Source organism: Benincasa hispida, chromosome 2 (assembly GCF_009727055.1).
Source record: "Benincasa hispida cultivar B227 chromosome 2, ASM972705v1, whole genome shotgun sequence".
In the NCBI taxonomy this organism is placed as follows: Eukaryota; Viridiplantae; Streptophyta; class Magnoliopsida; order Cucurbitales; family Cucurbitaceae; genus Benincasa; species Benincasa hispida.
In genome coordinates, this window is record NC_052350.1 from 53,588,475 (window position 1) to 53,600,332 (window position 11,858).

The 11,858-nt window shown below is 34.6% G+C and overlaps 1 long non-coding RNA gene and 1 other non-coding gene across 3 annotated transcripts; both read right to left on the minus strand.

The window, feature by feature from the left end:
* Positions 1-1,473: 1,473 nt before the first annotated feature.
* LOC120071937 lies at positions 1,474-3,659 on the minus strand. 2 transcript variants are annotated; one of them, XR_005480379.1, is made up of 2 exons: positions 3,453-3,659; positions 1,474-1,981 (listed from the first exon to the last, which is right to left on the minus strand). It is a non-coding gene; the product is annotated as an uncharacterized LOC120071937 (long non-coding RNA). The 2 variants fall into 2 exon arrangements; XR_005480378.1 differs by having other exon boundaries at positions 1,474-2,613.
* LOC120072404 lies at positions 3,485-3,648 on the minus strand. The gene has a single exon (XR_005480464.1). It is a non-coding gene; the product is annotated as a U1 spliceosomal RNA (small nuclear RNA).
* Positions 3,660-11,858: the final 8,199 nt, after the last annotated feature.

Here is an 11,858-nt window from a genome sequence, read left to right on the forward strand (position 1 = left end):
TTCTTTGTACATGATAGGAGCGTTCATAGCCTTAAAACATAAAGATGATGGCTATTAAATGAAACCTTCATATAAAATGAGAATATATTATTAAGAGTCCACAGTGGCCATAATCAACATTATCAAGATAACTCACCGCACCATTTGGGTAAAAAAAAAGATCAACAGAAAAATATATTCATTAATAAACATTACTCTAAAAACAATTTTCACATAAAAGCTATTCCACAAAATTAAATTTCTCTGATATTTCCACATGAGTTCAATATTGACATAAAGAGTGAGTGAATTGTCATTTAAATTATGTTCTAAAAAAATTCATGTAACACGAGAGAAACGAACTAAAGTGAATATAATATAAACAATAAATATTTTAATTTATTTACAATTAATGAGATATTTATTTCTTAATTTATATTACTATTTTCTGGTTTTCTGTTTTTACCATGTTTTTGGTAAGTTTTATTAATACTTCCATTGACATTTCTGTAAAAGTGAGACTCAATATTTTGATTTGACAAAAACATTTTAAACTTCTACTTCCAAGTTCACATATAATAGATATGCACTAGAACCGTGTCATTACATACAGCATCCAAAATGGTCATTCCGTAGATCATTTTCTCTCCCATTATTTCAATGTTCAATTAGAATAATTGCTCACCTCTATTCTGTTTAGATTTGGATTTGTTTGCCACTTCTACTGTTTTCCAGTAAAGGGCAGAGGGTTTTTGAAGCTGAGTAGACTAAAAGAAACTATTGTCTTAATTCACTGCATCTCCAAAAGAAAATGTACATAAAGAGATTGCGCAAGCCTTCAGAGGGATATACTATGATGAAGGGAGGGATATACTATGATGAAGGATTAGGAGTTAAAAAGACATATTGATTAAGGGCACGTTTGCATTGACTTAAGAAAAAGTGTTTACCAAAAAACTCATTTTTATTTAAACACTTTTACAAAAGTCGAGAATACACTTCAAAAACTATTTTGAATAGTTGTAAAATACTCCAATTTTTTCAAAATGACTTATTTTTTAAATTAAACACTTGAAAATGCAATCCGAACACACCCTAAGTTATTTATTAGAATGTGGTGGCTATAAATAGAATGGGTTCGAAAGTTGATATGGCATTGTAATATCTTTGGAATTTTCCAGGTGTGAATTGAGGAAATCGAACCTCAACGTCAGGTTGAACTATGCTCATTTTAGTGTTATATTGGAAGGTGGGAGATATTATTGAGGTCCTAGAGCCTTTTTGTTGGATTTAGATAGAGTAAACATCCAAAACTTCTATAGTTGTTCCTCTTATTTTGTCGGTCTTTTAGTAATCTTCCATGAAACTTGAATTTGACCTATCCTCCATTTCATCACCCATTAGATTCTCTACATGGTTCTAAATTTAAGGAACCCTTGTGATTTTATCCTTTAGGAGAAAAAAGAGGGAAAACAAAAAACAAAAGCATATGCGTGCAACAGAATCTGCAAATCTAGATGAACTAATTTTCAATTACCAGATGTAAGTAGTCCATTTGGGAGTACAAATTCCACAAAATGTAAAAATATAAAGCTTCCCTAGCTACTATAATATTAAGTCTTTCAGGTTTTCCACTCCACCTGCTATATGGCTTCGAAGAAAATACATTCCGTCTCAAAGATCAATAAGGAATAGAATTTGATGCCCACAAAGAAGCATCTCATAGTAAAAGCTAAATTCAGAATGTTCCGCTTAGAGGGATCTGGCTCTTAGCTTAAGAGGATTTAGACAGCCTGAATATTGAGCAAATTGTAGACACGTCTGTTTCTGTTTTCTTTTTGCTTCACACTTCTTATTCTTCCACCCTTTTGAATCTTAATGAGAACCTCATAACGTTATTTATCAAACCTTTCAACTTTGCAGAAGTTCGAAGGGGAGAAAGTCTAAGAAAGCTAATGCTTGGCCATCAAAGTTGGACTACACCGCTCTGGTTACTAAAAGTCTAAATAAGCCAATCAAAAGTCAACAAAGAAAGGAAAACTTTTCTGTGCACTCTGCAAGAAGACTAGAGATGCTAACAGAGAAAGGATATCGAGCACATCAAGCTCAGGTAAGTTATTGAAAAATATTACCAAATGGAGCCAAAACCCTTTACTAGCAATGAGCAAATGAAGTTGCTTTCAAAAATGTGAATCAGTGTCGAACCTCAAAAATTGACATTAACAGAAATTATCATGCTTCGACTCTGGAACTAATCACATAAATAGAATCACAACAAACTAGAACATTCAAAATATAAATCAGTAATTCCAGGTTTAGTTGATTTCAATGACTATTATTACCGATGGTTGAACCAAACTAGAATGAGAGACCTTCAAAAATGAAGAAACCAACCTCGTAATTTTGATTCTAAATGCAGTGATCAACGGAAATGTTAACTTCCATTTCGACCCATCAATGGTCATCCATAGATACCATAAATAAAATAGCCCACAACTATAACTTCCAACTAATCAAGTGAATGTTTATGTTACCATCTGTTTACTTCCAAGTTCTAATTCTATAACCCGATCTCTCCGAAGCGACTTAATGGGGCCCTTCAAGGTCAAAGGTCTCTCTGGGTCTCTATTGTCTCTGGTTGAATATCAAAAAATGTCACCATTATTTGGTGAATGTGAGGAAATTTGGCAGTAGACACAACAACCATTTTTCCCAAAGAAAACAATGAAACTATGACGGATACCATCTTTGTCTAATAATAGGATTCACTCCACATATCGTCAATTCATTTTCATTAACCAGAAAGTTCAGACAAATAAAGCGAGAACACAAAACATAACCACATAATGCGAGATCCTCTGGGGTATCTGAGATAATAACCCCATCACAAACTAGATTTAAGAAATAAATTAATTTCCCTCGATCAATGTGTAGCAATTCTTACAATTCAACACTAGCAAAATTTCGAGAGACAAATAATAAGACACTATCTTAGACCCTTCTAGTTCAGTTGAAATTCAAAAATCCATCGCTATCCGAACCATGAGAAACTGTCTTAGACACAAGTCCAACCATTTTTTCCCTCTCCCTCCCCCTAATAAACCACGCCCTGTGACCATATTTGTCTAATAATAGAATTCTCACTCTAATATATCATCACTTCCTAGAAACCAAAAAGTAAAGACAGATGAAAAATTATCACAACGAAACTACTTGTGAATCATAATACGCCATTCGAGTAGTTGGGGCATCTGAAATGTATGAACCCAATCACAACAAATTGGGATTGAAGGAACAAATTACTTCCAAAACGATTAGCTCTAAATCAAAAATCGTCCATTAAAACAAACGCGTTGCTCAAATTTTACAACTCGACTACGAATTTTTAGACAAATCCCATAATATATTGAAACTAATATCCGTAATAAGATAGGCCATGGGAATAAGAACACTTCAAGAAGTGAGATAAATACCTGGAAAGTAAAGAATTGAAACTGGAGGCTTGGGAGGGGCCGCGCGAACGCAGGCCCCCGCTACCACAAATTATGACGTAGGCTCTGCCACTTTGGACAGACCTTAGGCGGGCACCCCTCCGGTATGTGCAATGGAGGTCACCAACCTAGGCCATGGACCTTATTGATCGCCCATTGACCCCGTCCAGGTAAGTATGTTTGGACGTTAGCCATTGTCTTATATTTATAGTACTTTGTGAGGTCCCTGCTGCGTGTTTCTCCGATGTGGGATTTCTCAATAATCTCCTCATCTCTGGCTCTCACTCCGTTGTTATTGTATGCTGTTGAGGTAAAAAAGAAGAAAATTACTTAAACCGCGATTGGTCTTTAGATTTTAACAATTGTGTTATTTCTTTAAGAAATGTTTGGATTTTAAATCAAATTAGAAGTAACTTCTTTTCAAATATAGAAAAATGAACCAAAATATTTATAAATATAGATAAATAGACATGTATAGTAATGTATCGCTATTTATCGTAAATAGACAGTGATATTTTGCTATTATTTGTAAATATTTTAAGCAGTTTGACATTTAAAATAATGTCCTCGGTTGTTTTCAAATATAGGAAAATGAATCAACTTATTTATAAATATAGCAAATATCGACAACCACTGATAAAAGTCTATTAATATCTATTACTGATCGACAATGACATTTTGTTATATTTGAAAATATTTATAGCAATTTTTTTATTTAAAACAACTACTCTTTCTTAAAATATTCTTAATCTTATTTGATGATCATTTATTTTTAAATTTTCAATTTTTTTAAATTAAGCACAATTTAAAAGAATTAAATTTTTTGTTTGAATTTTGAAAACATGGGTAAAAATAGATAATAAAACAAATAAATTCAATAGTTATTTGGAGTATTGAGTTTGTTACCTTATAATAGTTTATGGTTATTATAATCTGTTGGGTTATAATAGTAGACAGAATTAAATAATCTATGTTTGAGCCGTAGACTATGTTAATTTGGGTTCAAAAAGTTTGTGTTTAGGATATAGATTATTTTCATCTCAATTTAGGGTTTATGTGTTTAGGTTGTTGATTTGTTTAACATGGAATTCTGGAGTATGAGTTTAGAGTTTGGGGTTATTTTCAATTTTTTTTTGTATTATACAAGTATCGATACCTTAAATATCCTTTTTTTAATATAAATATAAATAAAAAGATTTGTTTCACAAATTTTAAAAAGAAAATGTGTTAGATTTGAAGTTGCTTTATTCTCTACCTATTTGATCATTTTAGGGATGCACAAATATTGTGGAATATTCACAAAATACATGGGATTGGGTTGAAAATTCATATCATTGACTAAGGGTGAAAACTTCATATTCGGAAGTATACAAAAGCAACCAATTTTCTAAGCTCATTATATTGCACAAAAATGTATATCTAGGAGTGATAATTGTCAAGTATGGGTCACCACCACGATTAAATGCAAAAAATATTGTCAACTTAGGTACATGGTTTCAAAAAAAAATTGATGGTAGATTATCATTCAAAAGTAATTCAAGAAGAAAGGTGATCAATAGTGTTTTTTGAGGAGGAGCTTGCAATACTAAAATAAACTGTCACACCCCCACCTAGATTTACCTTTTTCACCTGGAAGGAGGCGTGAAGAGAGCAAATATCATTCTTTTGTGATACTTACTGCCTACATGACCTGTTTTGCCTAACCACTTTTAAACAAATTATACAACTTACTTAAAAATAACTTATTTTATTACAACACAACTCAAAATTATACAACTTAAAGTTCATACAATTTGTTTTACATACTCCAACACCAACTTCAAACTCCTCGAACTCCTAGAGATGAAACTTATGAAAAGAGAACTAATCCTATGGTGTGGTGTGGCAGACCTTGTCTTCTTGCGCAACCCGGAACTCAACTCTTTTCACTACCTGGGGGAAAACAAAATATTTGAAAAACTTAAGTAGGGAAGCCCACTGAGTTGTGATTTTAATATGAACATAGGTTTTCTTTGGAAACCTTTTATAAAATCATTTTAAACTTAAAACAGCAACCATGTATGGAAATAGCCATGTAAATTCCAAAACACGAGCATCAACATATAAGACATTACAAGTAGTGAAATTTCATTATCGTAACTTTACTCAAACATATTCGAGAATAAAATCCACATAAACCCCATATAGGTTATGGAATACCATAACAAACCTTGTACCCAAACCTTAGTTGGAGTAGAATGGATCTACTACACCAATGTCAACATCTTGATCTACATGCACAAAGTCCTGCCCTCAAAGGGTTATACACCCCTGCACCCAGCCCAAAACCTACGTGTGTGTCAAGGTGGGTCCCAAAGACTTGTACTATACTTCCCGGATACCTTCATCTCCAAGAATATCAGGAGTTCGGATTTCTCGTATACCTTCTATTTGTCCTTGAGTATAGGAAACCCTTATTTCAAGGTACACAGTTTGAAAACCATTTTTATATTTTAGTGGTTTAAAATCTATTTCCATCAAAACCACCATAAATATGAGTTTTCAAACTAAGTCCAGATATTTTAATTCAAATCATTATTTTCAAGAAATCAAGTGGAAACAATAGATAAATTCCGTTGTAAAACATGTTTTCTTGCATATTCAAGGATAGAACATATTTTCCAGCCAAAACATGTAAAATAGATCATGTCAAAGGTTTCCCTCAAACATACATACTATAATAGCGTATATATTGATTATAGGTTAAAACAATTTAAAATAAAACCACTTATTGTTCACTGGCAAGGATTCCTCTTTCTCTAAGCCTCCCCAGCTTCCTAATCTCTTATTGGATTCCCAGTTTCCTCCAAACATCAACTTTCCCTGAATTTGTCTAAGTTTAGCTTAGAATCCAAAATTAGGACTAAAAATAACCTTATTAACCTTCTTCGCCCTAAATTTAGCTTACAAACTCCAACTAGAGATGTCCACGAGGCGGGGCTGGGGATGTCATTCCCCATCCCCGTCCCGGCTCCCCATTTCATTCCTCATCCCTTTAAAATTCCCCGCAGGGATCGCCGCGGGGATTCCCTACAGGGAATTTGTGGGGATCGGGTTTCCTATAGAGAATTTTTTCCCGTTATCTTCTCTTTTTTTTTTTTTTTTTGTAAAAGTCAATTAATTTAAATCACTAATGTGAGCAAATTTTTAATTAAATAATTAACTTTATCACTAAATTATTGATTATGTTAGTTTTATATGAAAATTTGAATTTAAAGATAAATTACTCAAATTTTGGCCTAAAAAGATTAATTAATTTTTTTTAGTAGAAAGAAATAAATATAAATCAGATTATTCACAATATATAATCTAAATCTTAACATTCAATTTAAACATATTCATTATCTTTCCCAATAAATAATCAAATTTGAAATTTAAATGTAATATTTATATAATAATAATAATAATATAACATTAGATAACTATACTAAATAAATATGTAGAAGCTAATCGGGGCGAGGACGGAGAACGAGGTGGGATCAGGGCCGGGGGCGGGAACGGGAAATGCATTCCCCATCCCCGTCCCCGTTTAACTCACGGAGAATTTTTTTCCCCCACTCCCTTCCTCATTCCCTGCCTAATCGGGGAATCGGGACCCCGTGGAAAAATTGGACATCTCTAACTCCAACGATGTAAAACTAGGCTTTTGTCAACCAAGGACAATAGTGGGCGTAAAGATGAGCCTTTCTAGATCTATTGGGCACACAGTCAGCTTCCCCAGCTAGGTTCGACACATAGCTCTTTAAGTTGGACGTCCAAATGAACTTGATACTCAGCTTGTTGGACGCATACTAGACACCAATTGGGCACATAGCATGTCGGCGACGATCGATCTCCTCTTTCTCAACTAAACTTCTTAAGTTCTTCCTTCCCCTCCCCTCCTCCCCTCCTCCCCTCCCTTCTTTTGAGTTTTCTTTGAGAGTTTCACGAAATTATGAGTTGAAATGAACTCTCCTCATGGTATTTATAGGCTCCTTACTTCACCAATTTGTTTGACAGCTTTTCTTTCAAATTTTATCTAAGTGTCAGCTTCTAAAGTTGTCTTCACCTTAGAGTTGGCCACCTCTCATGCATGCACCAACTCACACTTTCACATGTCAATTCTAAGGTTTCCTCACCTTAGAATCAGTCACCTTCTCCTATACTTAGCCAACTTTTCTTCTCCTTTCTCCACATCCTGCTTCCTACTTACGTTTCTTCACCTTCACCACATATCCAACCTACTTGTTTTGGACACATGGTCCATACCATGTGCCTAACTTGTTCTTTTTCTTCCTTTCTTTGGTTTTTGTCTTCTTTTTATAGCATGATTTCTCCCCTTGCTTATTTTCCTAAGTGTTCAAGCTCATTCATCCTCCTTACTTTCTAAGTATGTGTCCAAGCATGGTTCTCCTATGCTTCCAAGATGTTCTCTTTGCATCCAAGGTGTATCATAGTTAACTCTTTAAAGTCATGCATCCAAGATGACCTTCCCTTCTCTTATTTAGTGTTGATATCTAGTGTCATGCTTCGAAGTATGCATCCAAGCTTCCATTCTTCTCCTAGAATGCGCCCAAATGTTCTCATTTTCCTCAAAGAAAGCATCCAAGAAGTCTTCCTAGAGTTGCTTAGTGCAACTCTTCTCAATGTAGTTGTTTCATGCTTTGTTTATGCTTCTCATGTGCCCAAGATAGTGTTCAAATAACCTTCTAGGCGTCCACATTTTCGTCCATGCATCCAACATAGTCCTTTTATGGATTTACTCATTTTGATGAGTTGAACCTACTTATGTGTTGTTCAACACTTAACCAAATTGCCACCTCTTATCGACCATGCGCCCAAAAGTACTCCTACTATGTGTCCAAATTGATGTCCAACACATCCTTCCTTCATTTATGTATCCAAGACCAATCTCTTAAGGTCATGTTCCCAAAGTGATCCACCATGTAGTCCAATATAGTGACCTATTGTAAACCTTAAACCCTATTTTACTATATATGTATGTTTAAGTAATGTATTTATGTATGGTTAATTCTATATTATGAATGTTTTTTGTAAAAAGGAGCTAAGAGTTTCGAAGGAAAATCATACTAAGTGTCGAAAGGAATTATGAAGCGTGAAGATTGACTACCATGTCATGCATTCAAAGTTACAAAGGAAAAAAATGGTTAAGTGTGAAACTTGCGTTGAGGAATATGAAGAGCTTAGTAAAGGCTAAAGCATGCATGAGGTGAGTAGCCAAACTTGTCTGAGAGAGCATAGGAGGGGTGTTGAGGCAAGGGTTAGGCCGGCGGCAAGGTGCAACCTATATATATGTTTCTTCACTTTAGGTCAGAGTTATTCACCCACCTTCAGCCCCAGCCAAATTTCCCCTCTCTTCTCTCTTCCACTTTGTGTTTTGAGTGTTTCTTTAGTAATTTATCGAGTAGATGTTAGATTGTAGCTTTTCCATCTCCATGGGAAAGGAAGATTTTGGTTTCTTAGCTTAGGGATTCGGAGGAACTCGATGCAATTTTGTGAGATTTTGATTTATTAATGTATAAGAATTTTCTATGGGTTTTAATCTAAATTTACATTTATGAATTGTATGATTTTAATTGTTGATTGACACCCAATGATTTGTTGTGTAATTCTAATGCTTTGTGATTAACTTGTAATATGTGACATATAATTATAAGTTAATCCCAATGGAAGCAATAGGTTAATTAGGCAAAAAGGACTAATCCCAATGGAAGCAATAGGTTAATTAGGCAAAAAGGACTACTCCTATCACCTAGAGAAAAATCATATTGATTGTTTAATTGGACGTTGGAAGTTAAACACTCATCTTAGCGTAATCCCTAGAACTTAATGCGATTTATTAATTTGTATGGAGCAGATTCATTTTCTATGCATTTTGATTAATTAGATAATTAAGACCATTGGTTTGTTGGGATTGGTGTCCTAATTCTCCCAGAGTCTCATTGTTTGTAATGATACACATTGTTTGATGAATAAAATAACTATTATTTCATTTTGGCATTTACTCCTATCCAATAAATAAAGTTCCATGGTTATCTTATGTGAACTTAAGCATGTATATGTGATATACAAGTAGATCATGCCTTAAGTGATAACCTAAATAGGTTTGTAGTATAAGGATTAAAATTGGATACATGATCTTGGTGACACTACAGATATAGCCTGCTTTGTAGAGGTTTGCAAGTATTGTAAACTACTCAGATGGTAGATCCTGACCATTCATTGAGGGGGGGGTGTCCTATACAAAAAAGTTTGTATAAGACCGGACCACTAGATGATTAGACTCTGTATATAACGTCGTTGATACTAGATACTTACATCTCACCTAAACGACCATAGGTGACACGACCTCAATCCTATGTGTTTTGAGAACTCTTGCCTTTGAGGGTGGTCATTTGATTAGTATAGGTGAGAGTGGCCAAATTTCCAACTCAACATGTCTACCTTTTTGGGGACTTGTCTGATCTGGGAGCTGGAAACTCAATCCACAAGATGGAATTCACTCCTTTCTCGAAGCAGGGATAAGTAGAGAGATTGCTCCTTTAAGGGCTGATTCTGGGGCTTGAACATAGTGGCCACAACTTCTCTTTGGAAGAGATGACTCAGTCATAGTAGAACTATGATTTATGTACATTAGAGAGATCAGTGGTACTTAAGGAGTTAGATGTAACTACAGAAGCATAATGATTATTGGTCGAGTTGTACTTACGAGCGATCTGTGAAGGGTTGTTCCACTGCTGATTGATTAAGATAGACACATAATATATCTGTGGTAAGGAGAATTCAGCTGTCGATCTTTAGTGTAGTGCCTGGCAATTAACGGATGGTGGATCCGGTGACTAAAGAGTTTAGTCAATTATTCATGTACCGTTGGAGCTTTGAGCTACAGGTCCATATGGTCCCCTTGGTAGCTCAATGGATTCAGTTGATGACCAGTTCTTGGTGTTGATTTGAAATTTTCAAATTGACAAGAGGCAATTCGATTATATATGATATGATCGGTATGATGTATGAGATACATCTAGTGGAGGATTAATGTAAATGAGATTTACATTTAGTACCATGGAATAGAAAAATAGCTATGGTTCATGAGATGAAATATTAAAACTATAGGTTATAAATATAGTATGATAAGTTGATTATCATTTATATTTATAATAATATTAATTATTAAATTATTAATTCTTTCTAATAACCAATTGAGTAGGAGGTTATTGGTGGTTTCATGGTAACCGTGAGATAAAAAGGAAATTTGTTTTCCTAATTTTGGTAATGTTTTGAAAGGTTGAAAATTGTTTTTGAGATTTTTCTCTCTTGGAAAATATCTCACGGAAGTTGTCAAGTAAATAGTATTACTAAGCGACAATTTGGAGCGAGCTAAACGATCGCTTAGATTTATTAGACGATCGCTTAGCTTTTGCTAAACGATTGGGCATCGACTTATACGATAGATTTAGTCTTCTCTCATTTGCTCAATCGTTTACACGATTTTTGTTTCCTCCGTTTTCTACCTCAAACCAAGTCCACACAAAATCCACTCTCTAGATTCTCACATCGAGAATACTAACTAGCCTTCTTGGTGGTGTCATACTCAACTCGACACCGTCGAGGTTCTGTGGAGGTTATTCGTGCTATTGGGGTATTCGTGACCGAGGCGATGGCTGAGTTCGAATGCGTGTTGTTTGTGTAGTGTAGCGTCGTGTTAGACGAGCGTTCGAGGTTGCTGTGTTTGAGTGTTCATGATCAAGGAGCTTGGCAATGAGTCTACAATGTTTGTAGAGTTTCTTCTTGATCATTTGTATTATCGTGTTGTAATTTCTGTATTGAATGCATAAGTGTATGTTTCCATTTATGACTGTAATTGTAAAGTTTATATATGAGTGTAATTTGGAATGATCTTTCCCCTACTCATGGAAATCCTCGTGCACGATTTCCTTCATGGTTGGGATTCCAATCATTTGGGCTAAGCATAAACAAGAAGTTTAACTCATAAATTGGTTCAATGATCTAAATTACATTGGGTGAATCCATTCCTCTAAGCTAAAACATCTCGATTAATTGTGTTTCTATCTTTTCTTTTCTTGCACTTTATTTTATACAATTTCATTTATTAATCCACACCAACCTCCCCTCCACCCCCCTCTATTTATCTCTTTAACTGAAAATGAGATTTGATGAACTAATCTTCCGTGCTTCCATGAGGTTCGACCCTGGACTTTTTGTTTGTACTACCAGTTAGTATAAGTAGTTAATTCGGTGATTTATAAATATTATTTGTGTAACAAGGGTTTACGGGCGACGGTAAACTCGACCTACCAATGCATTGGCCGAAAGAGGGGTTTATGCGAT